This window comes from Candoia aspera, chromosome 1 (genome assembly GCF_035149785.1).
Source record: "Candoia aspera isolate rCanAsp1 chromosome 1, rCanAsp1.hap2, whole genome shotgun sequence".
NCBI classification, from domain to species: Eukaryota; Metazoa; Chordata; class Lepidosauria; order Squamata; family Boidae; genus Candoia; species Candoia aspera.
The window spans coordinates 58,643,633-58,670,408 of record NC_086153.1 but is presented as its reverse complement, the minus strand read 5'-3'; positions in this window follow the sequence as shown (position 1 = coordinate 58,670,408).

The following is a 26,776-nucleotide window of genomic DNA, read 5'->3' as shown; positions in this document are numbered from 1 at the left end:
TAATGAAGTTGTGTCATACCTTTGACAACTAATTGGTATTCTGGATATGGTTCTGCTGAACTTCTGCCTGTTTGCCCCATGCAGTGTGTTCACAGTCTTTGCATTTTATATTGTAGATGACTCCTGTTTTGTTTTCGCTTGGTACCGAGTCTTTGGGCGTGCTTAGTATGCTGTATAGGAATTCTATTTGTTTATGTACTGTGGTTATTCCAAAAGGTTGGACTAGTCTATTATTGAATTCCAAGGTATCTTTGGGTTTCTAAGGCAGCTCTTTCAATAGGTTATACACAGGGTCTCTGGTAGTGTTAACCCTGCAAAGTAGTTCAGATAAGAAGCACAACCAGGAATACTAGCTCTGTCTGTATGTAAGGTTACATTAACAGAATCTCACAAGACTGAAAGCATTTTTCCTTTCCTTTTACTCTCTGGAAAACTAGGGAGGGTCCCTTCTGAAACATTTCCCATGTCCTCCCTCCTTCTGTGGACTGAGATATCTTTTACAGACTGGTTGTCCAGTCTGCAGCTCTCCCAGGGTCATTCCCACATACCATTACAGGTAGTGATATGATAAGCTGGTGTTTGGGGTATGTTTTTGACATCCATAGAAATGTAGGAACATAGGCCCATTTGTTCTTGCTTTGTGATTTGTCCTTTTTATATTTGTGTGCTGAGAGTTTTCTTAATTTAGTTGTCTGGTTTCTGTATAGAGCTAGTCAGGCATATGGAGCAAGACTGAACAGCATTTCGTTCTGTTATACGTAGGGTCGCCATGAGTCATAAATGACTCGACAGCAACTAGCAACAACAACAGTGTCCATAAGACTGTAGGTTTAGATGCGGTCTTTTGTTATTGGGGTATATTATGCTGTGTCCATGATGACTGTAGTATAGAGTGCCAGAACAGTTTATTCTTCTTCTAAGGAATCTTTATAATGAACCAGAAGATATAGTAAGAACTGAATTTGGAAAAACAGAGTGATTCTGAACAGAAAATAAAATATTTCCCCCATATTTGTTCAATTTATAAGTGTATACATTATTAAGAATGGCAGGATTGGGAGAGAGGAAACCTGGAATCTGAATTAAGGTAAAAATACTAAGGATTTGAAATATATAGACAACATTATTTTGTTAATGAAAAATAAGGAAGATTTGGAAGAGATCATTATATACAGTAATATAATGGAAAATTAAAAATCAGGGTTAAGGCTAAATGTTCGAAAACCAAAGTAACCTCGACCAATATACGTATAGAACTTAAGGTTGCTAGTTAGTAAGTAAAAGAGGTAGATAGTCTTGCTTTCTTACACTGGGGAATACATAAAGCTGTGCAGTGTGCTGGAAAGCTAAAAAGGAGATTAATGTTTGGGAGGAAGGCGTTGACAGGCTTAGACAAAATCATGAAGGATTAGGATATTTTTATGATAAGAAAGATCAGAATACTCTAAGCAATGGTCTTTCTAGTGATAAGGTGTAGATGAGGGGGTCGGTCATTGAGAAAAAGAGGGTGAAATAACTCACATGCCTTTGAAATATGGATCCGAAGACAGTTACTAAGAATACCATGAATTGCAAGAAGAACCCATCAATCCTGGACTACGTAAAGACTGATTGATCCCTTGAGGTGATGATCAAGGAGCAGAAACTCACATACTTTGGTCATGTGCTATGAGCAGATGAGGGACTAGAGAAAATCACTTTACCTGGCAAGGTTGAAAGAAGCAGAAGAAGATGATAATGGACAAAGTAGATGGACAGTATGAAATGAATGATAGCAGTGTCCTTGGAAGATTATTCTTGGAGACAAGTTGATGTGGTGAATATTTGTCTATGCAGTCAACAGGAGCCGAGTCTGACTTGATTGTACCAAACTAATTAAGTAACTGCATATTGGCTGAATAACCATTCCTAAAATATTGCTGTGAGCAGCATGCAATATGCATCATGGACTTGCTGGTCTGCAGAAGAAAGACGGTTCAGTTTGCATCTATACGAACAGGAGGCACATAAAAATTAAAATATTGAGTCAGGTACAGAAGATTGTAGTTTCCAAATAGATTACGGTCTTTCACATACCCACAAGTAAGGACAAACTGATCAGTACAGATTTTTTATAGTATTAATAGTTTCAGGGCTGAACCACAGCTGGGACTTCCAGATCTTGCAAGACTTGACAATACATTGGGCTATGCAGACTGGGACTGAGACTCTTAGTCCTCCTTGGGGTTACAAGTCCCCCTTCAGGAATGGTGCACAATGTGAGGGGATTCTTGACTCATAGGTCCTGCTTGAGTAGCAGGTGGCAGGTATGGCCAGGAAGGCCTTGGCACAAATTCGTCTGGTGCACCAGTTGTGCCCATACCTGAACTAGGAAGCCCTGAGGACAGTCACTCATACCCTGGTGACCTTGTGTTTGGACTATTGCAATGAGTTCTACATGGGGTTGCCCTTCGAGACTACTGGAAGCTGCAGCTAGTCCTGAACGCAGTGGCATGGGCAGTTACGGGCATGCCATGGTATGCCCACATAACACTGCTGCTTTGTGAGCTGCGCTGGTACCAGTAGACTACTGGGTGTAATTCACCTATAAAGCTTTTCATGGCATAGGGTCTGGTTATTTGAGGGAACATCTGACTTCTATACTTTCTGCCCATCCTATATAATCAGGCAGAGTCCCATCAATTAGACAGTGGGTGGGCCTTCTCTGTTGCAGATCCTGCCCTCCAAAACAATGCTCCACCAGAGATGTGTATGGCCCACACCCTGACTCTATTTAAACAAGCCTTTAAAACCTGGCTTTGTCCCTAGGCCTTGGACTAATAGTTGAAGGACCCTCTGTAGAAGTTTGCTTTGGTGGTGGCAGCGTTCTTTTTCTGAATATTTGTTTTGTATGGTCTTTGCATTATTCTATTTTTAATTGTTTCATATTGTATACTGTCCACAGATGGCCACTGTGGCGAGGAAGGCCTTTACACAGCTTCATCTTGTGCACCAGTTGTGGCCTTTCCTGGATTGGAAGACCTTACTCACATTCACTCATGCCTTAGTCACCTCTCATTTGGATTATGGCAACGAACTATACATGGGGCTACCCTTCAAGACCACACAAAAACTTCATCTGATCCCAAATGCAGCGGCTCATTGAATGATGGGAATGTCTAGGTTTTCCCATATAACACCTATACTGCAAGTGATTACCAATGTTCTTCTGGGTGTAATTCAAAGTTCTGATTGTGACCTGTAAAGCCGTACATGGACTAGAACCTGGACATCTCTGCAACAGCCTTATCATTGTGATTTCTGTCCACCCAATAAGATAGGGAAGGGTGGGCTTTTTCTAGGTCCCTTCCCTTTAAAAATGTTATCTTCAGGGAACATGGGGATGAGCATTTCCAATCACTTCTCCAGCATTTCTCTCAAGATCAGGTTGGTTTCTACCCTAACTTTTTTTCCCCCAAAAGCCATTAACACTTAGCTTTTCCAGATGTCCTTGGAATAGACTGATGATGAGGGGGACTACCCTTTGAAGTTCTAGCTGTTTCTTGGGGCACTGTTGCTTTGTTTTGAGGATAATAATGGTTTTTATTTTAAAGTTTGCATTTTTGTTGTTGCTGTAAGCCCTTGTTGGATGGCATATAGACTAAAGTCAGTCAGTCAGTCAGTAAATAAATAATGAACATGGTATGTGGAAAACTTCAGCTCAAGCCACTGATCTGAAAAAGTTCTATGACCCTGAAGGAGAAGGAAAAGGAAAAGGAAAAAGAGTTGCAAGTTCCTAGGAAATGGCTGAAGAAAAACACATGTCATCTCCGATTAGATCTCCAGAACATACTGCTATAACATTCTGAGTAAGGCATCCATCTCATTGTGTGCAGCAAACTTTCTTGAATTCCATTGCATGAAGTTGCTTATTATTGGTATTTACTTTGTTCCTTCTAACACTGTCAACAACAATACCTTGTGCCCAATGGACTCTATTTATCTGGTCTCATGAATATGCACATGTTTTCAGTGTTCTTCATGTTATCTGGGGGTGGGAACAACATTTTAGCAACTGGAAAACATATGCTCAAGGGAAAAGCCAAGTGCTGAAGCTAAGAGAATGATGCAAATGAAAGTGCCCATGTCATGCTGCTGTGCGTGTCTTTCTTTTTTCTGGAATTATCTGGAGGAAGACTTGGACTGGGGGTAGTTATCCACTTATTTTTACACAGCTAAACTGGTGGCAGGTGAAGCACCTAGCCAACCGTGGCTAATTTTGAAAAGGCCAAGAATGGTAAAACCTGCTTAGTAGCAGAATAAGAAGCTACTAGGCAATTACAGGGTGGTAGACTTGACTGGGAAGCTGAGAAACATAGCGGAGGCAAATATTGGCAAACCACTTTAATACTGTTGCCAGGAGAACTAAAGCAGCATGTCCATGGATTCATCAGGAGCTGAGTCTGATTTAAGAGACCCTTTACCTTAAGCATATGCTTAGACCTTATGCTTCCTTCCTCAGAGTGGCAGAATGCCTTCCTGTCGCTGATTTTTGGCAACTGCCTTTCAGTGTATCTTCAGCACAGAGAAAAAAATTGGGGTCCACATGTTTTCATCAAGCTCTAGATAGCTACTTTTTAATAAAAGTGGGGTGGGGGTGTTGCTAATGGATGTGCAGGAAGGAAATCAAGAAGAGCTGTTGCTTAAATTGCTTATTTTCAGATAAGTGATTTTTCATGTGTAGCAGATGAAATTCTTCAGTTAGATTTGTTTCCATGCAAATACAACAATATAGTGTAAAAGACAAGTCCCATGACATTTTGTTGCCTAGCTAAAATAGCAGCTTTATTTATAGTACTTGCAGCTCTCTAATTTTAATTATTATAAAATTAACTAGTAACCATAACTAGTGACTAACTTGTTTGGAAAATAAATTATGATGCACCAAATGGAATACGTGATTTGGATCAAATATTTTGATTATTCTTGTTGTTTTTGTTGTTATGGTGATTACAAACACTGATTTAAATTACCTCGTTAGAAGTCTGTTAGCAGGCTGTGAATTTCATCTCTAACTCCTTTGTCAATTGTGATGGCTTTAAAAAATCACCATGACAGAGTGAGTTCAGAGACAACACATTGCACAAAAAAGCTATTCCTATGTCTTCAGATCTGCTACTGTTTTGCATCTGCTACAGGAGAATGAATAGACTCTTATACACCATTTCTGATCATTTCCTGGTGGGTGGACTGTTTCTAAAGCACCCCTTTTGTTACTGTCAGACATTTGTGATTGTTGCAGGACTGATTTGGGATTGGTCTGAAGGCCAAACGATTCCTTTCAAAGATTTCATTACAAAAACTTACCAAAAAAATAAAGATTTGTCTATAACACAAAGATTTTTTTTTTTCATTTCTTATTCCCAGGAGCTATTCTTACATTTGATCTCTACTTTCCTGTTTCAACCATCATTCAGTTCTACCTTATTTACAGTTATATAATCCAACACTTCATGGTTCTAGATTCCAGGATTCTTTTCATGTATTATTTTTAAACTCCATTTCCCTCTTTAAAAAAAAAAAAAAAACACCTTCAGGGTCTACTGAAGCCTTTAGATTTCTTTCATTCCTCCCAACCCTCCCCGTACCAGAGTCACTACCATGGCCTCACTTGACTGGGTCTGGGGTAGAGGGATAGTGTTTTCATCCCTTTTTCACTGCACCTTGAAGACTGCAGCTGCTGTCAGAACTTAGTCTCCCTGACATTTGGTGGCAGTGGCTACCACTCAGGACTAGCATCCACCAAATTCTTCACCTTGCTAGCACCTGGATTCCAGAATTAGCAGCTTCCTGGACTTTCCTGCTCTGCCACTATTCATTACTGTGCAACAAGGTTTCTGGAACCAGTTATTGTGGCTGTTGGTGCTGCTGCACTAGTCAGTCTAGCAGAGATTTTGTACAGCTCCCACTCAGCTGTTCCAACTGGACTTCCTCTGATCTACAAGTGCTGCCGGTCCAAAAAGTTCAAATCCAGATGTTCTGCTACTCTTCTCACCTTAGTTCTGGTGTCTTCAGCTCTCTTTGTCATTTTGTGCTTTTCTCCTTCTTGCCTTCTCAACTCTTATTTCTTTACTGTTCCTTTTTCACACCACTTCTTCAGCTTAAAGGGCTCCTCCCTCTCACAATGGTGTATGTGTTGAGTGGTGATCATAAGATTGTCTTGGAATCAAGGAAATGCAGAAAAATTGATCTTAAAAAAGTGAAGTCCTGTAACAACAATTCAGTATCAAACAAGCCTTTCCACTGAAACTTTAGTTAACTGCCTAACAGAGAAAAGACAAATTCTAAATTAAACCTGTATCAGAAGTATGCTATTAGAGGATGCCATTGGCTATAGATTAATAATTGTCTGTAATTAATATAAGTGAAGGGCAGAAATAGCAGGTGACTCTTCATCTAGTATTACCAAGCTAAGAAATGTTTACATAATTATTTCATATTTACATTGTTGACTGACATAAATTACCATACACTATTGAGGGACTAATTATTTTTTAAAGACATTAGACAAGATAAAGAGCAGGTATGCCAGCTTAAACTGGCCAAGTGGTATCGATCTTTTAAAGATGGACAAGGAATGTCATATTATTTACACTGACTACACTACATCCCATTCCCTGAGACAAGCTTTTACAGAACTTCATTTTCAAACAATGCCAACAGCCTATCAGGATGGAAGATATAAAGGATTACCAACTTCACACTGATTATGCATTTGTAATAATTCACAGGTGGAAGATTTCAGCCATTACTTACTATTTTGCAAACTATATCAGGAACCTAGAGCTAGATTCATCATGCCTTTGTTAATCCAACTGAATCATGCTTGTTTAGCAGGAAAAAAATCTGCTTTCTGTTGACTGATGCTGATGAACATGTCACTAAACAAGTTGCATTGTTTGCAGTGGTCGCAAGGAAAATACAGAAGCAGATGTTGACAAGTAGTACTGTTAATACTAGAGGAGATGCATTTAACTGATATGGATTGTTGTAAAAAAATTTATATGAATTTTGCTAAAACCTGTGGTTGCAAATAAATGTAAACATACATATTTTATAAAGAACTTCTACTGATTAAGTGTCATGGGAAGAAGGCTGAAGACCTCAGGCAAGACCTAATGTGCAGAACCTACTGAAGCAAACAGCAGGTACCTGGATATGTCTAGAATTTCAGAAGTAGATTGATCAGTTAAACCAGGAAGAAGGTCAAATTCAAGAACATTGCATAGCCAGCTCATGGGTGAGCAAGGGAACTATCAGAGGAGAGGCTGTACAATTTAGTTAGTTAGTTAGTTATTTCTATGGCTGCCCATCTCAACAAGTGACTCTGGGAGGTTTACAACAATAAAAACTATAAAACAGTTAAAATAGTTACAATTAAAACAATTAGAATACTAAATGAATATACATGGCTGCCAAGTAAGCAATGTATGGATGTTAATATAACCAAGAAACAGGACCATTCACATGCTCGGGGCACCAGGCCCAGGCACATAGCCAGGTCTTCACAGCCTTATGGAAGGCCAACAGGGTCAGAGACATCCTAATTTCTGGAGGGAGAATGTTCCAGAGGGCAGGTGCTACGGAAGAGAAGGCATGCCTTCTAGTCCCCACCTACCAGCACTGGCTGATGGGACCCATAGCATGCCCAACCTGCCAGATCGAATTGGATGGGTAGAAACAACTGGGAGAAGATGGTCCCTTAGGTAACCCAGTCCCAAGCCATGAAGGGTTTTAAAGGTGACAACCAGCACCTTGAATTCCACTCGGAAGCACACTGGCAACCAATGCAGCTCACGTAGGAGTGGTGTTACATGTGTCGAGTATCCTACACCATTTACTACCCATGCAGCTGCATTCTGTACCAGTTGAAGCCTCTGAATGCTCTTCAAGGGCAGCCCGAATGCTCCTTCAAGAGGAATCTAGATGGTGACAAGCCAGAAACAACTCTAGCTTTATAGATAAAAAAAGGAGAGCATATAGCAAATGCACAAACTCCGTCTGCCTCATGTTTGATTTGGACTGGCTAATCCAAATACATAGTGATGCAAGTATGATAAATGAATGACTACAGAATTATTTGGAGCTGTAAAAAGCTATCATCTGCTTCTGCCTATATTTCATACTTTCTTCAATAAGGATTACTAAATGATAAGCAATCATAAATAAGTGGTCCAAGTCAATCGTCTCTGGTAACACTACTTCAGATTCCAGTGTTCTATAAGTGGTAGAAAAACACAAGTAAAACATACCTGAACTAACTTTACAGATTTTTTTTTAAAATAATGTCTCCATTTTTGTCAGGAAAAGCTGGAAAAACCTTGAGCCAATTCAAGAAAAAATTCAGCCTGGCTCCTAACTGGACACGCAGGTACCTAATGATACATGAAAGGTGAAGAATCAGCTGTATGAACTTAGGACTCAGAGAGGATTGTCAAGGAGCAATTTCTTTTCAACCTTACAACTAAAGTGACAACTGTGGCCCTGGCAAAAGGACTGTGCTGTCAAAATACCATGACATTTTATTGCCTGAGGCAATCACATTTCCCCTTAAGTCATCAAGCATAATATTCAAGGTTGTTTTGACACCTGAAGAAGAAAATCTCACAAGTGTCTCTTCCTGGCAGTAGAAAGATAATAGTAATAAGTTCAACAATGACTACCCATGTTCTGCCCTTAATTCTTAATATGCAAAATCAGCTGCCTGGAGCAAACATCTCATTCTGTCAAATGGCAGATTCAGCCAATTCAATTGCTCTGGGGAATGAGGTAGAGCACAAAAGGTTTTATGGAAACCAATTTCACAGCTCAAGACTGGAGAAGAAATGATGCCCATGAACTGGATGCAGCAGGGACATACAACCTCTAGCTATATTTTTAACAGACTTAATCCTGCAGCTTCTCAGAGGAATGAATGGGCATCAGATCCAAGCCCAGCTCCATCACCCCCAACCCCACACACCCAAATGTTCTGGATGCAGTACCTCATGCTAATCCTTAAAATCTTACTAGCCATGTTTAATTTACAGGGTGTACCAAAAGTCAGGCCCCATAGACAAAATCAGGACCCATAGACCATTTATTATATAAATTACATTAAATGTTTCAATTGGTTGTCGTTTTCTGCTAAATACTTCCTTACTCATTTGATGATGATCTTTGAACATTCCTAAGTCAAGTAACATTTTCTCTGAAACAAAACCAAACCAAACCATAATACTGTGATTGGCCTATGGGGCCTGACTTTTGGTACACCTTGTATATAATAAGGTTGTGGAAACCTCAATGTTCCAGTCATGGAATGTTCAGGGAACATTAGAACATTCCATTTTTTAGTTCTCAGAACATGCCAGTCCAGCCCTTCTGGGAAGAGTCTATCCTTTTCTGGGAAATTAATTCATCTCAGAACAGCTAGATCAGTGCATTCTGGGAGAAAAATGGAATATCCCACTTGGATTTTCAATTTAGATTTATTATTTTAGCATTGTAGGTGTTGATTCGGTGATTTTATTATGTTGAGGTTTTAAGGAGAAATTTATTGCAAACCACCCAGAGTCCCCCTCTTGGGGGGAGATGAGCAGTAATAGAAATGTGAATAAATAAATAGATAAAATATTTTAACCAACAGACCCTTGCACACAACTAATGTATGGTGCTGTAGCCACAGCTTTTGGTTCAAATGCCAGTATAATTAATTGTGGAATAAGATTTCATTGGTTATCTACTTATTTATTAGTATCCATATGATTAATTGTTTCACAATTTATCATTATTGGTGATTTTATTCCTAATGCTCAAGCTGCTGATCCTACAGGGATAATATTCTAATCCTACATAATTGAGAGGATATAGAAAATAACTGTTCTTTGAAACTCTTGCTTATTACTATGTTTGTGATTCTTAATTGAATGGATTGAATTTCCTTTATAAGGAAAAAAAAAAAAGGTTTGTAAAGTTTTATGGCTAATATTTCCACATTTTATGATGTCCATACCTCCAGTTACATTTTATTTCAAACTTTTCTATCCAACATTTAAAAAAAAAAAAAAACTTAATATGCATGGATTCTTCAGCAAAGGATTGTTACCTTGTCATGGTCTTGGAGCTTGAGCACCTCAATGATGCCATGAGCTAAACCGTGAAGGGCCACCCAAGACGTGAAGGTCATGTCAGAGAGGTCAGACTAAATGCGATCCCTGGGGAAAGTAATGGCAACCCACCCCAGTATTCATGCCGTGAAAACTAAATGAACATCCTGAAGGTTGAATGGGCCTTGAGAAGCATTGCTAATAACAAGGCAGCAGGAGACAATGGTATCCCAGCTAAATTGTTCAAAATCTTGCGAGATGATGCTGTCAAGGTAATGCATGCTATATGCCAGCAAATTTGGAAAACACAAGAATGGCCATCAGATTGGAAAAAAATCAACTTATATCCCCATAACAAAAAAAGGAAACACTAAAGAATGTTCAAACTATCGAACAGTGGCACTCATTTCACATGACAGTAAGGTAATGTTCAAGATCCTGCAAGGCAGACTTCAGCAATTCATGGAATGAGAATTGCCAGATGTACAAGCTGGGTTTAGAAAAGGCAGAGGAACTAGGGACCAAATTGCCAATATCCGCTAGATAATGGAAAAAGCCAGGGAGTTTCAGAAAAAACATCTATTTCTGTTTTATTGACTATTCTAAAGCCTTTGACTGTGTGGACCATAACAAATTGTGGCAAGTTCTTAGTGGTATGGGGATACCAAGTCATCTTGTATGCCTCCTGAAGAATCTGTATAACGACCAAGTAGCAACAGTAAGAACAGACCAGGGAACAATGGACTGGTTTAAGATTGGGAAAGGAGTACGGCAGGGCTGTATACTCTCACCCTACCTATTCAACTTGTACGCAGAACACATCATACAACATGCTGGGCTTGAGGAATCCAAGGCTGGAGTTAAAATCGCTGGAAGAAACATTAACAATCTTAGATATGCAGATGATACCACTTTGATGGCTGAAAGCGAAGAGGAACTCAGGAGCCTTATGATGAAGGTGAAAGAAGAAAGTGCAAAAGCTGGCCTGCAGCTAAACCTCAAAAAACCCAACATTATGGCAACCAGCTTGATTGATAACTGGCAAATAGAGGGAGAAAACATAGAGGCAGTGAAAGACTTTGTATTTCTAGGTGCGAAGATTACTGCAGATGCTGACTGCAGTCAGGAAGTCAGAAGACGCTTAATCCTTGGGAGAAGAGCAATGACAAATCTCAATAAAATAGTTAAGAGCAGAGACATCACACTGACAACAAAGGTCCCCATAGTTAAAGCAATGGTATTCCCAGTAGTAACATATGGCTGAGAGAGCTGGACCATAAGGAAGGCTGAAAGAAGGGAGATAGGTGCTTTGGAACTGTGGTGTTGGAGGAAAATTCTGAGAGTGCCGTGGACTGCAAGAAGATCAAACCAGTCCATCCTCCAGGAAATAAAGCCAGACTGCTCACTTGAGGGAATGATATTAAAGGCAAAACTGAAATACGTTGGCCACATAATGAGAAGACAGGACACCCTGGAGAAGATGCTGATGCTAGGGAGAGTGGAAGGCAAAAGGAAGAGGGGCCGACCAAGGGCAAGGTGGATGGATGATATTCTAGAGGTGACGGACCCGTCCCTGGAGGAGCTGGGGGTGTGGACGACCAACAGGAAGCTCTGGCGTGGGCTGGTCCATGAAGTCATGAAGAGTCAGAAGTGACTAAACAAATAAACAACAACAAACATTTGTTGGTGCGGTGAGATCTAAAGAGCTGCTTTTCTTTCCAAAAGCTTTTTTTTCCCATGATATAATCTCTGACATTCTAATGATATTTATGGTGGGAGGCCAAATGGAAGAGCTTGGACTTGTGGTGGTGATAAAGAGGATCCTGAAGGCAGTACGTTCAGAAGCTGAATGTTATTCTGGAAAGGCCATAGTGAGAGGAAACCAGGGCTGTTTACTTTGGAAGGAAGAATTGCAAATCCCCTTTGATGCACTTACTCCTGTTTTAATCTGATATATGCGGTAGATAGATTGTTCCAAGCCTCCACATTCTGCAGTCAAAATACACACAAAAGCATTAGCATTAAACTGCCCCAGAAGGGATAAATATTTAAATACAAATACATAAACATACTTTACTCCACAAGCAATGCTGTGTTAATAGCTGATATTCATACAAACACAAGTACTGAATTTATACCATCAATGTGCACAATCCAACCATTTGTAAGTGGAGAGTTTCAAGCATGTACCACTGACACCTCTCAGGACATGCAGAGTTCTAGTGACCTGCAACAGTTTCTGATGCAAGCAAAAGATGCTGATAGAAGAGTGACAGACCAACAGAAATAAGGGCCTGATGAGTGGCAATATGGCCCCAGGATACCTTATCATCCTTTCTCAAAGAATGATCTTTGGGAAGTCTTTCTACAGCAAAGATGCTGATGCTGGGGAGAGTGGAGGGCAAAAGGAAGAGGGGCCGACCAAGGGCAAGGTGGATGGATGATATTCTAGAGGTGATGGACTCATCCCTGGGGGAGCTGGGGGTGTTGACAACTGACAGGAAGCTCTGGCGTGGGCTGGTCCATGAAGTCATGAAGAGTCGGAAGCGACTAAACAAATAAACAACAAAAATGCATGAATTAATGGCACTATCCAATACACGCTTATCAGAAATTGACAGTCACAGACTGTGTACAATACCAAGAGGCACACTAAATAGGAGAAAGAGCTGCATTTCCTAGCAACTAAATGCTGCCATTTGAGTGCTGGGAAAATATGACATCCCCAGAGCAAAACATCAGCTTTGAATGAGGGCATATGGATCCTATGCACACAGAAGTAGTAATAGCTGTCCATTATTGTTCAAACCAGTCATCCAGAAAAAGCCATCAATTTCGGAGAAGTGACCTACATTCAGAATGCTAATCCAACCTGTTATACTATGGCCAAATCTACCCAAAGCTTTGAATATTTGAATGTTCCCCTAAATCAGACTGTCCTTTCCATAGAAAACTAAGGACACATGCTAATCAATGCGTCTGTATTCCATGCACAGAGAGTTGTTGAGATACAGGAGCGCTACCCATGCATTTTGTTCCTCTACTTTTGCCTTAAAAGTGCTTCAAACATGGGAATCACTTCATCATTTGCAGGAATAGGAAAGGTAGCTTCTTGTGAAGGCCCTAAGAGTCCTGGGCTGTATAATTATTTGGAATGCATACTACTATTTTTAAAGTGGTCTCATTTTTCTGTCTCCCCAAAGCAGTGCACAGTAGGCAAAAGAGTTACTCAAAATACTCCCCAGTGCGGGGGAAATGGACGGTCATAGAAATATGATAGATAGATAGATAGATAGATAGATAGATAGATAGATAGATAGATAGATAGATAGATAGATAAATTCACTGAGTTTTCAGGCAAATCATCCAGTCCAAGGAGATCCACAAATCAAAGTGGAAACCTGTTTCGAGCAGCAAATTCAATGAGGTGGCTTTGAAGTGCTTGGGGGTCTTTTGAAGGCCTGGTAGATTTGGTGGCTTTTCTGCTCTTTCTGGGGTGTTATAGGTAATCTACAATGTTGTAACCACCTCCATATCTGGAACATTCTGAGGGTGGTTTGAGTGGTACAGTGGCCTTCCTTGTGTCGCCAGACTAAACCATTAGAGCTCTTTTATTTCTCTGTTGATTAGCTTTATCTCCCGCCTTTCCTTCAGGAGCTCAAGACAGTATTCCTAGTGCTGTCACCCCCTATTTTTTTTTCCCACATCAACAACCCTGCGAGGTAGGTTGGGTTGTAAGAGAGTGACTTAGCTGAAGGTGAGGGTACACCTGAACCTCCCCAGGCCTAAGCTAACATGTTAACCCACTACACCATTCTGACCCTTTTGGGGTATCAAAGCTAATATTTCTATGATCTGAAGTCATGTTCACAGTTGCCAACTTCCTGAAATGCCCTAACTTCTCTCCAGTGCCAATGGAATAATAGACTTTTGTGCTGGTGCTGTCAAGCAGAGTTCAACTCTGCTCTCGGCATTCTGAATATGGGCCCCAGTCTGACTTGTCTAGTATGCACTCTTGGGTCAAACCATTATGAAATCTGGATTTGGACAGGATTAAGTGTCCCAGCAATGAGTAAATGCTGGGTTTCCAGCTAACACTGGCCTAAACAACTTTGTTTTCAAAAATGGGGGGGTGGGGGGGTGCAAAGCAACAAATACCAGCCACTGCCAACTCTTCTGTCTGTGATATGCCTATCTTGTGTCATTGTATTTTGCTACGCTAGCCTGTTTTTACTACCTGTCCTAACTGACTAATAAGAATAATGCCAGCAAACAACATTCCTGACACGAGCTTCCCAGGAAGGACTAAGCTTGCCAACCATTCCAAACTTCCTGGCATCCCAGAAAACCCAGAGATCAGAGGCAGCAAAGCTATACACCTCCCTGCAAGTCAGTTAATGATCATTCTTCAGCACTAGCTTAGCATTCCCAGAAAGCAAGTCAGAAAGCACCATGCTGTGAAAGAGCATTCTCCCTTCCCCACTTCGGGTTTTCTGAGTTTTTGCATATTTTTTGCTGCTGAATGTTATCAGAGTTTCATGCAGGTCCTCCTGATATATAAAGGGAGTCTAAATGAACAAATGACACTGGAATTTAGTGTGAATTTTCATTTCTTTTGAAGTTACCCAGTATGCTATGGGTTACTTCAAAAAATTCAATTAAAGTAATAATAGGGCACCTTTTGTATGTACTTGATTAACTATCAAGGCTGCTTTGGCCCAGCCCTGCCCAGTAACAAATTTCACAAACTTCAGCTCCTTCATCACAGGAGAGTTCTCACCATATAGATTGCTCCAAAGAAATTTCTGGAGACCTCCCTTTAAAAAGGAATTGATGCCTATCACTCTGGAAAAGGTCACAAAACCATTTCTAAGCCAATGACCTTCGAGCAGAGCCATAGTCTAAAACAGAAAAGTTATGAGATAATATGTGTCTTCCTAAGAGTGGCCATCCTGCCAAAATCATCCCAAAACGGAAAAATAAAATTGTCTAGAAAGTCACAAAAAGTCGAGGGTAGCATCCAGGGATCTGAAAGCTTCTCTCACCTTGGCTGTAGTCAGTGTTTATGATTCCACCATCAGAAAAGCATTGGGTAAATATGAGATTTCATAGGAAAGTAGCAAGGGGGAAACCACCACTCACTAAAAAGTGAGAACATGGATTCTCATCTCCAGCTCAACATGTCAGTGCCCTCCAGAATTCTGAAGGAATGTTCTATGAACACATGGGTCAAAAGTGGAACTTTCTGGGCTATATGGGTGCTATTTACATTTGGTGAAAACCAAATGTTGCATTGCACAATAAGAACCTCATTCCAGTTGTCACACATAGGGGTTATTATGTCATGGATTGGGATGCTTGGCTGCCTCAGAACCTGGATGATATGTCATCATTGAAGGCAGCATTATAACCCTGTTAGGATGGTAATAAAACAAACGTGTAGATCATATAGATGGAGATTGAATGAACCTATCTTGCAAAAAGATACGGTTATGGAAGACTGGATGATGACTGCAATGCTCAAGCACTCATTAATTATGACTCATAAGCTTCTGCTTAGAAATCTATTTTAATAGTGCGAAGCATTTCAGTACAGAAGAAAAAGTTGTAAATGAAATTTCCCGTGCATTTCTGCAATTAAAAGTTCAGTGACTGCAAATCCCCCCCCCACTGCCCCCTCAGGTATGTGCCCCTCCTTCCCATGCCAGCAGATGGTTGTAAAGGCTCTTCGTAGATGACCTTGGCATGAGGAGCTGGCTCAAACAAGAGGAGTCACACTCCAGCCATGCTCCCCCTCCCTGCTGGTCAACTCGCAGGTTGACATGCGTTGCAGCAAGATGGATGCGAGCACAATAAGATGTTCTGGGAACATTTAATCGGGGAGCATAACAGACTGTAAGAAGAAATTAAAAGATTTTTTTTTGAAATCAACCTAGATAAAGCGCCTGGAATAAGAAATGCATGCCTCCAACCTTACTGAGTTGAAGAAGCTTGCTATGGAAGAATGGGCAATGGTATAAGAAACTGACCGCCAATAACAGGAAGTGTTTCGCTGCAGTTATTCTCACCAAAGGTGATGAAAGTAGTCACTGAATGCGAGGAGTGATGAGCTTTTCATAGCGGCACCTCATATGGTAGGCGACTTTGTGAAAGCAATGAAAGAAGCGCCACTCTGTCGTGAGTTGCTCACCCAGGCTCTCTCTATGTATCAACAGCACACACATGAACATTTGATAACATTTGGAGGCAAAGATAAACAAAAATTCAGAAAACCCAAAAGGGGGCAAATGCTTTTTCATAAAACTGTTAAAAGCTCAGCTTGTCAACAGTTCTTGCTCACTTTATTTTAATTGTTGCTATTGTTATTGTTGTTCTTATTACTATTACTCAATTGGAGCAGGATATTTTCTGCATCGGGTCAGCATAATGTCCTCGCTGGACAATTCTGAGGCTGTTGTGCTGTATTTTTCCCACACACCCTCTTCCTGCCTTAGAGGCAATGCAGGAGGAATATTTATATATTTTGTGAGGACTGATGTTTTCTAAGGGGTCTATCATCCCTGCTGTTTTCCTCACCATCTGCCAAAATACGCAGGCATTCTAGCCTATGAATTAATTTTATTATTATTATTGTTATTGTTATTGTTATTATTAAATCTAGAAGTGGCTGGAATTAAATCAGCTTGCCTGCAGATCTTGAATCATAAACTTGAAGTGCATGAGATTTAAATGGGAAAAGATAAATTATTATTAGAATTAGAAATCTGGAACAATGCTACTATTCTTTTGCTAGACTAAGAAGTTATGAAATGAAGTTAAAATAATATATAAATGAAGCCAGTAAAAGGGAGTTAGAAATCTGAAGAAATTTGGGTAGGCAATGTTGTAGAGGATATAAACTCAAGGGACCGACAGGTGTGTGTGTGTGGGGGGGGGGGGGACTAAAGCAAAAAAACAAAAAACAAAAACAGGAGGCTGAATTTCTGATACACAGACTTAGCTGAAACTGCTTTGTCGGTTTTATCATCATTTGTATTATTAGTAGCCTGGAAAAGAAATCCAGTTATTACAGTATTGGATGTAGCAGTTCAAATACTTTTCTTTGTTTCTTTCTGGTACATTCATAGCATGCAATATTTATAGTAATTTGCCTGAGCTGGCCCCAGGTCTAACAGGGTTGTATTTATTTTTTAAAAATGTATGAAGAGGTGAGTCGTCTCTTCCAACCTTTTAAAAAAAAACCTTAAAAGTTAGGTATTTGATGAACAGAGTGGGTTCTTCTGTTTTCCAGTACTTCTTGAACTGACAATATAAAGTTTTGCTCCATTTCCTTCCTTCCTTCCTTCCTTCCTTCCTTCCTTCCTTCCTTCCTTCCTTCCTTCCTTCCTTCCTTCCTTCCTTCCTTCCTTCCTTCCTTCCTTCCTTCCTTCCTTTTAGGAAAATATGAACAAAGAAGTTGGTTTTTGCCTAGCATTTCTCCTGATAGGGTTTCTTGGGGGCAAACTGTCTGTCTTTCATGTCCCTGGGACTGGCTGTTTGCAGAAAGTTTTGGAAATTCAGCCTGGTCCAAGAAGAAAGAAGGTTCTTCACAGAGGTTAAGACAGCCTTTAGAACTGATACAAAACCTCCTTTTAATCATTGCAGGATTCAACTATAACAGGTAAAAGATGTAGTATGTTCCAAGGAGCAACCTGAACAAGAGATCCATGCTGTTTTGAGAGAACTGTACAACATTATCTTTCACTTAGATTATTTGCAGTTGTGTGTGTCCTCACAAAATTTCCAAGTACAGTATTGATACTGTCTTAAATAAAAAATGGTTTTGTTGTTATAAAACAAAAGCAGCCAAATTGTTAAGAGGGACTTTTTATTTACCAATGGTTACATATTTTGGGTTATATATAACAGTGTTGGCTCTCCACTGTTCACCATCAGTAGTATGGGAATTTAGGTTTGGAATAGTGTATTGATATGGGCAGCTTCTACTATTTACAGTGTATAGGTTCTGATTAAGAACGGCTAAAAACAGTTATATTATTGGGTCATTTTTATCACAGTGAGGGTAGCCAGTGGGCATGTTCTTCCACTCACCATGCAATTATGAAGAAAAAGAGTTGAAATGTCACCACTAACACCTGTCAGAAATGTTTTTTAAGTGACATAGAAAAACCCTACAGTGACAGCTGTGACTTACTCAGGCATTCTGCAAACAGCTAAACTCAATACACAATTTGGCAGCCCATTAGCTCTGTCTCTGACATCTTGTCTCTGATGTCAGCACTGCTGGTATGCTCTTTTTCCTGTATTCCTCGAGAACACTTAAAGGGAGGATGCCTTTGAATCTGCATGAAGCTGTGCTAAAAGGGAGTATTGCATTGTGTGGAAGCCTCCACAAATATAATACTGTATGTATAATTTGCCTGATGCGTGAAGAACTAATCCTTTCAAGCTGTCACACTGAATCCACAAATACCTCCAGGACCCCTTGTCTTATGAGCATTGAGTAAATATAATTGGTCCTTAGGCACTGGATTCAGTTTATTTCTTTCCAGAATGTCTCAATAAGGGTCATAAATGATAATCTGCTTTATAGAGATAGCTTGCTTCATATACAGTAGCTAAAATGAATTCCAACATGGATTCTGTGAGAAATTCCCAGCCTATCTGAAGGAGTTAGGCTAAGGAACATTGATTTTCATTATATTTTCATTGTTTATTTGTTTATTTATTTATTTGAATTTATTAGCTGTCCAACTCCAATGGACTCTGGATGACATACAAAACTGAAAAATCCATAAAAACAGATAAAACATCAAACCAAATTGACACTCCAGACTAAAATAATCTTATAGACAAGAAAAGAAATCAAACAAAACAGGCCCTAGACAAACAATAATATGTTAGCCCCAGACCTGGGATGAAAGCCAGGTTTTCTGAGCTCTCTGGAACTCTAGGAGAGAGGGTGCAGTCTTTATCTCTAGGGAAGATGCTGCTGCAGAGGGGGTAACTGCAACAGAGAAGGCACACTTCTTCAGTCCTACAAGATGACAACATTTAATAGGGGGATCTTGAGCACACCCACTCTGCTGGAATGTATGGGCAGGCAGAAATGGAGGGAAGCAGTCCCTCAGATAGCTTGGCCCTATGCCATACAGGGCTTTATAGTTAATAATCAGCACCGTGAATTGCACTCAGAAGCCAATTGGCATTCCACCCCATCCAGACCCAAACAGCCTCTAGATACTGAACCAAAAATGGACAGCTTCACCTATGCAGCTCAAAACTGAGATGCAGAGCTGGGTATCATCAGCATACTGAAGATACTGAACCCCAAACCAGCAGATGGACTCAGCCAGTGGATTCATGCAGATGTTGAACAGGAGAGGGAGAGTGCTGAGCCCTGAAGCACCCCACACATGGCAGGCTGTGGATGTGATCTCTCCCCCTTCATCAGTACCAACTGGAACTGACTGCTGAGGAAGGATGTAAACCACTGGAGCACATTGTAGAGCACAGATATATCCAGATTAATTTGGGAAGGAAAATACCATTTGTATAGCTTAGTTCATACATGAAATCACATTAATTAAAATATTTTCAAACATCTAATTCTTCACTGAAATATGATATGAAACACAAACTGCTTTCTCAAAGTTCTCAGAATGTAGAGACAAGATGTAATAAAAGCTATATAAGAGGAGTTGTCATGACATGTGAGAAATACTATTTTGTTAACAATTAATATTCACTATTTTTAATAAAAAAGTTGTCAGTTGTTTTGCAATTTTAAAACTGCATTAACCTTAGTCCATGTATTTTATAAGGGTAGCCAGTTCTTTGCAGGATTGAATTTTGTGTGTTTAAAGTGACCTTTGATTGGTTTATCAGGGGAGGACTATCAAGCTTGTTACTCCAGAGGTCCTATAAATAATCAATACCAATTTCATCAGCTTCCTTCAACTTACTATAAAATAGATTTACTGATTAAGGTGCCACCATTAATTCCTCCAAAAGCTCAAACCACTCTGGAACTTAAGAAGCAGTGGTAGCATTGGAGCAGGCTGAAGAAACATGATCATAGTATCATTTTCAGCCAAGATTGCCTCTCCTTGCCACAAATTTCTCCTTCACCTTTGTATGCAATGTCCTTTCATAAGATGTTTCTGTTTTCCATATATGCAAGGTGCTGGAGTCTTAGCAGATCCACATAGGACACTAATGGGCAACCTTGAGGTCCCATATAACCTCCCTACATACTATTTGTAGCTCAAGTAGCAACTCAAGATCAGAAGTTTCAGTTGGCTAAATGGCTGATTTAGACATTTAGGGGGTGGGGAGGCTATTTTCCAGTTCTGTATGATTAAGCTTCTCAAAGTGAATCTTCTTGTTTGTGTTTAAAGCACTTCTTTGGATTTGTATTTTATTAGCACTGTGTTTCATTGACAAATGGGTAAAATATTTAATAGTAGCTCCTTTCCTGGGGAGAGCTGAATCTTTATCAGGAATTTTCCTAGGGATTTTAGTGCAAATAGACTGAACAAAGCCTTCCTTTGAAGCAAAGATGATAACCTGATCAGACAAACTGACAGTTTCTATCTTCTCTTCTTGTTTTGAAAATGTTAAATATAATTTTAATATATCATCTAGTTTGATCCTAATAAGATCGCATCTCCTTTCTCTTGTTAGGTTCAGCAACTAGCTGTTATGAGTTGCTATCAAAACTTTAATGTGAGATTACCTGAGTTCTGCTGATTGCTTCAGTGTTAGCAGCAGAACTAATTAGAACAGGCAATAAAGAGTTGGTCCTGAAATAAGCTGTAGTTTATTATTGTGCTTCAATAATAATATTTAAGGCTTAGGACACGGGCACAAAAATAAAATCAGTTTAAAACAAAAATGTGCAGCTCTCTCTCTCTCTCTCTCTCTCTCACACACACACACACACACACAGAGGTAAGAATGAGGAACAATTGAAAATATACTGTCTTTTTTTTTTTAATCCCAGAACTAGGCTGACCATATTTTCTTGAGACAAAAACAGGACATTGGGATGGCAAAACAGGGCAGGGCTGGGCAATGGGCTGGATTGGCAGGCAGGAACTTCTCCGGTTTTCTCAGGCTGGGAATCTTCGGATTCCTTTGTTTGCGAGAGACAAGGCTGGGCCGGAGAGTCTAGTGAACGGTTGTTGCTGACAAGCTGTTCCTCCTCTGGCTGTGCTTTTACATTATTTTCTTCCCACTGTTTCAAGGCAGGAGCCAATCTCGCCCTTTGATCACCGCCTATCAGCTGATCCTGTTTTTTTTTCTTTTTCTTATTTATTTATTTAGCATATTTTTATCACCTCCCATCTCCCCACACGGGGGAACCTAGGCAGTTTTAGATTTCCCACTGAGTTGAGCTCTGTGGCTTTTTTCCCACTGTTTCTGCTGAGTTCTGTCCTAACAAGCAAGAACCATGCAGAGACGAGGAATAGGTCTCTAGTGTTTTATTACTGATACATTAGACAGAAAATCCTAACAAACTGAAGAAGTGTGAGAAAACCCATACAGATAAACCCCAGAAGTCAAGGCGGGTCTGTTCTGTGTCTCTTTGAATGACAGCTCAAATTCTCGCTACTACGCATGCATTTTCCCCCCTGGATAGGGGCCCCCTCCTGCATCAGTGCTCATGACAAGTTCCCCCTCCTTCTACTCAAAGTCAGACTGCATTCTGACAGGTTCGCAGGAACTTTCAAATTTTTAAGGAAGGTTTTTACGAAAATGGGACAAAATGGACATTTATATTATAACAACGGAATGGTCTGGAAATGTTAAAAAAACGGGACTGTTCCATTCAAAACAGGACGTATGGTCAGCCTACCCAGAATGAAAACATTTAAAATTATTTTTTTTTCCTCAATCATTATTGATTGAGGAGAAAAAAAAGCTTAGCCATTATCTCAAGGCTTCCTTGCATTTTATCAGTCTGAGCTATCAAAAGTTGATTATGGTATTGGTATTATTATTACTGTATCTTTTGATCCAGGCTTTGTCCAAGTTGTTTAGAGGACACAACTGCTCTTACCACCACCATAACCTTATTTTGAAATATTACCCTTAAAAATAGTTACCATGGGCTGTGCAAAGAGCCTCCACTCCACCTCAAAGCATTGTTTTATCATCCCACCCATCATGAACCATTCTTGGTTGCCCCCCTCCCTTCAAATGTTATTTTTAAAGAAGAATATGGGTTGCCAAAAGCTTGTCTACCATAATTTTTAACAATTAACATCTCATCATGCAAAATGATGGCAACATATGCCCAAAATATAAATCAGTTCATAAAAAAAATTAGTTTAATGAAATTAAAAACAAAGCCCAAACCTTATCATCATAAATAAATGTTAATTTTTTTCAGGGACAAATAATTCTTCAGTTAATTCAAGAAGCACATAGCATGTAACATTTAACGTTTCATGGAAGAACAGAAGCCTAACAGATAAATTTCCTTCATAGATAGATAATAGATATGGAGACATGACTTCAAACATGGCTGATCCATTAAGATAAACAGAACATGGCAGAGATTCAGTTTGAAAAGCACATGGCAGATGTTAAACATTTTAATATAAAATGTTGATTATTAATCTGAATTCACATTCCAAAGGTCTGTCTGTGAAGTGAGCAAGGCTCAAAAGGGCTGCTCTTTGGTGCAAACAAGAACATCTACCATTACAGTTAGAATTTCTCCCATGTGAGCAGGAGAGAATCAAACATCTTGATGTTATTGTGCTCAGATATCATGCTGATTTCAAATACAGTGCCCTGCTGGATTAGACAGCTAATACATATTCTAAGGGCAAGTACGAAAATAAGAATACAGATGACCTAAAATATAAGAAACACAAACAGAGAACTCAAAACAGTCCATTTACTTGCAAGTAAAAATGTGTTTACACAGCTCTATATCTATCTATCTATCTATCTATCTATCTATCTATCTATCTATCTATCTATCAATCATCTTGTGCAATTGGCAAAATGTTAAATAAAAAAAGACTTATTCACACACATTCTGGTTCATATGGCTGTAGTCCTAGTTTTGGAAAATCCTGCACATGATGGCACCCAGGTGTCCTGCTCTGCCTATCGCTACAGTGAAGTGAAGACAACTTAGAAGAGGAAGACAAGACACCTCTGACAACCAATCTAGACTGGGAGGAGTTGACACTCGTCACCAGGGCCTGGAAACATCACATCTAGGGATGCAGCTGTAACTCTTAAGCCTCACTCCTGGGTTCTTCTTAAGCCTTAGGACTTCAGAAAGATAAGATGGCAAGAGAAAACCCAACTGGACTCTTCATCAGGCAGCATGGACTTCTGTTCCTTAAACCAGGCTGCTGATGGTGAGACCTAAATTAAGATCTGGACCTAACAGATGCGTTAGGATGTGCAAGGAGGGGTATCCCATGGTGTGGGGGGGAGTCAAAATCTGCAAGATGGCAAGTGAAATGTAGATGTATGAACATAGGGAACAGGGCTTGGCTTGGGTTGCTGCTCCTGCCATCTTGAAGATTTTGGTATGAACATCCCATGCATGTCTTGGCTCTACAGCCTTTTATTCCGAGGATATGAAACTTGCTCTAAGACACTTGCTGCCTTGTTTTTGCCTGCACAATACTAATTTTGCTTAACTTCATACAGGCATCTTGTTAACACTTCCCATGGTAGTTCAGCAAGTTCAGAATCCTGAATGCAATAGCGGGTTTAATACATACCAGATTATTTCACCAGTGGTTTGATAATCAGAAAAACTGTTGTACAACCTGTTCAAAATACATCTTCCCCAAGCAGCTTGGCTCTCAATCTCAAGAGAAGCCTTTGGTTTTATTCGAAGACAACTTTTTCTGCTCAGAACAGAGATTATAAGTGATCATTTTGAGATTCTTGATGCCACAGAGGTGTCGTGGTTAACACTGACATCTCAGTGTAGGTGAGGATGGATTTGTGGGAATGGTTTATTTAAAAACAAAAACAAAATAGAGATATTAAGCATCCCAAGGGTTTAACACAGAGATTTCAGAATTTAATGGTGTTTGTGTGTGTGTGAATATGGTGCTGCTGAAAATTACTGTTTTGCTACAAAATATCAATAGCATGATCTTGGAGGCTACAAAGTATGTGTAGGGGCTGTTCCTTGCTAAGGATTGCCTACTCCTGGCTACTGATGGATCCTGTTGCTTAGCATGAAAGCGTTTCCGTTTCCGTTTCCGTTTCCGTTTCCGTTTACATTTACATTTACATTTACATTTACATTTACATTTACATTTACATTTACATTTACATTTACATTTACATTTACATTTACATTTACATTTACATTTACATTGGAGGAAGGTAGTGCTGGTAAAGGGAAGCAGGTCTTCTCATCCATTTGAACCAAGTGGTAGCAGACTTGACTGATGGTGCAAATCTCATTTGTACTGATTTACACAAGCTTCAGTGAGCAAGGAACCCCCTTCCTATTGTTTACAAACACAATGACTCTGCAACATTAATTTAACAAGGAGCACTTCTGAGCAAAGAGCTTCTCTCTCTGTTGGGATGTTATGAATGACTGTGCTGTAAAACTATATTAAGCCAATTAGACATCTGTTGTTCCCCAGTTTACAGTGTATTGTCATTCTCCACGCTTGTTGTCTGTTTCCACACTGTAGTTCTGGGATGTTCATTTTAATGTTCTCTTTCTTGTTTCTATATCTTTAGAAATAAACTTTCAGTTCCCCAGAGCAAGAAAGCCACTTATCTCCATTCCCCTGCATCCCCACCATAGCTTCCCCAAACTCTAACTTCCCCTGAGATTATCTTGAGAGTCAGGTCTTTAAATACTGAAATATGAAGGCAGTTACTTAGCATAGACTGAAGTATTTTAGCACAGAAGACTGAACCATTCACCAGCAAAAAGATAAGCCCCTACTGACATCATTCCTGTGATTATTCTTTAAAGAAGGAACGTTGGGATGGAGGCTCATGCCCTAGCCTAGGATTGATGTGCGGCTGCCAGAGCCTTCCTACAGTGCTGAAATGAAGCAGGAAGAATTTTTTTCCAGTTGTTATTTTAGAATATTAGCAGCAAAATAGTTGCAGTAAGTTTCTTCATTGAAGTAAACATGGAAAAGAGAAAAATAGCTCTTCCAAGCCCTCAGAGGTTGAGAAAAAAATGCAACAATACAAGACTGCATCAGCCTAGCCAAAAAATGTTGCCTGTCTTGGTGCTAGTCCCACCCTTAATATCCCCACATTCGGTCTGGATAGAGTCACTAATGTGGAGTGGAAGATGTGAAAAAAGAATGTGGCTTCATCTGTATGACTTTTGTAAGCTTCTCTGTACAAATGCATATTACACTAGGCTTCCAGTTTTAAAAGTCACCATCAGTGAAGTGCAGGGGGTAAGGTGTTAGACTAGACTGAGGAGACTCAGGTTCAAGTCCATGTCACTAGGAAAGATCACTTGATAGCTTTGGACCAGCAATGCCTACCTCACAGGATTTTTGTTGTCAGGAAAAAATGAAGGGAGATCCCCATATAAGTTCCCTTCATCATCTGGAGGAAAGATGTGATTTAATTCTCACAAGCAAACAAGTAAGCAGTGGAACCTACACTCATTCAGTTGCTTAATAGTAGGAATGGAGCAGGATATTGGAAGAGAGGCCAGGTAAAGCTGGGCAGAAATGACCTTCTGACATTCTCTACCAAATGATTTATCCAGGGAAAAAGACCTTCTCCAACAACTTCTCAAAGGAATGATGTCTTCTTTCCTTGAGATTTAATGAAGGTGTGGGAAGCCAGGGATGCTTGAGTCTGGAGCCTTGTAAGAACCCAGATAGACTGTGGCTACCTTGTAATTTAAAAAAAAAAGTGCAAGAACATCATAGTCCACCCATGAGAATGTCACTAAAATTCCCTTCTAAATTTCCTTCTCCTGTGAAAGTATTTTGAGAGCCATTTTGTTTTCATCAAACTGAATGAGCAGAAGAAAAATGCAGAACTTCTCTGTCGAGCACAGGGACCATGTAACCAACCCTGTTCTTCCTAATATGTATATTTTGAATGTATGAAAAGATAACTTCCTAAGATGCTGCAGTCAAATGAGCTGTTGACAGTTAGGCCTGCACAAGTTATAAATAGCTTGCCAGTCATGCAACTACCATTCTAAATACCTAACTACCTTCTCTTCTTGTGGAATATCAGCCCAAACACAAAAAGTCAATATTTAACACACTCCCAAGGGCCATCTTCTGTGTCTGGTGGATTGTGTGTTTTGGCTTCATTTGTTCTAACTCAGGTAGCTTTTTTTTTTTTTTAATAATAACCCAAACCCTACCATATTGCATTAATTTATATTTATATAATTATTTGCATACTATAATATTGTACTATATAAACACATGCCAAAAAGCAGTTCTTTCATGAATGGGCAGGATATGCACACTTCAGCTCTCAAGAAATCAGCGAACTTCATTTGAAGAATCAAATGCCTATAGATATATTTCTGATTCCACGTAAAATATATTGAAATGATCCTAACGTTGGACCAATAAGACAAAGAGGGAAACTGATATTTGGATGTGAAGTGATACTCTTGATAGAATGACATGTGAATATCCAGT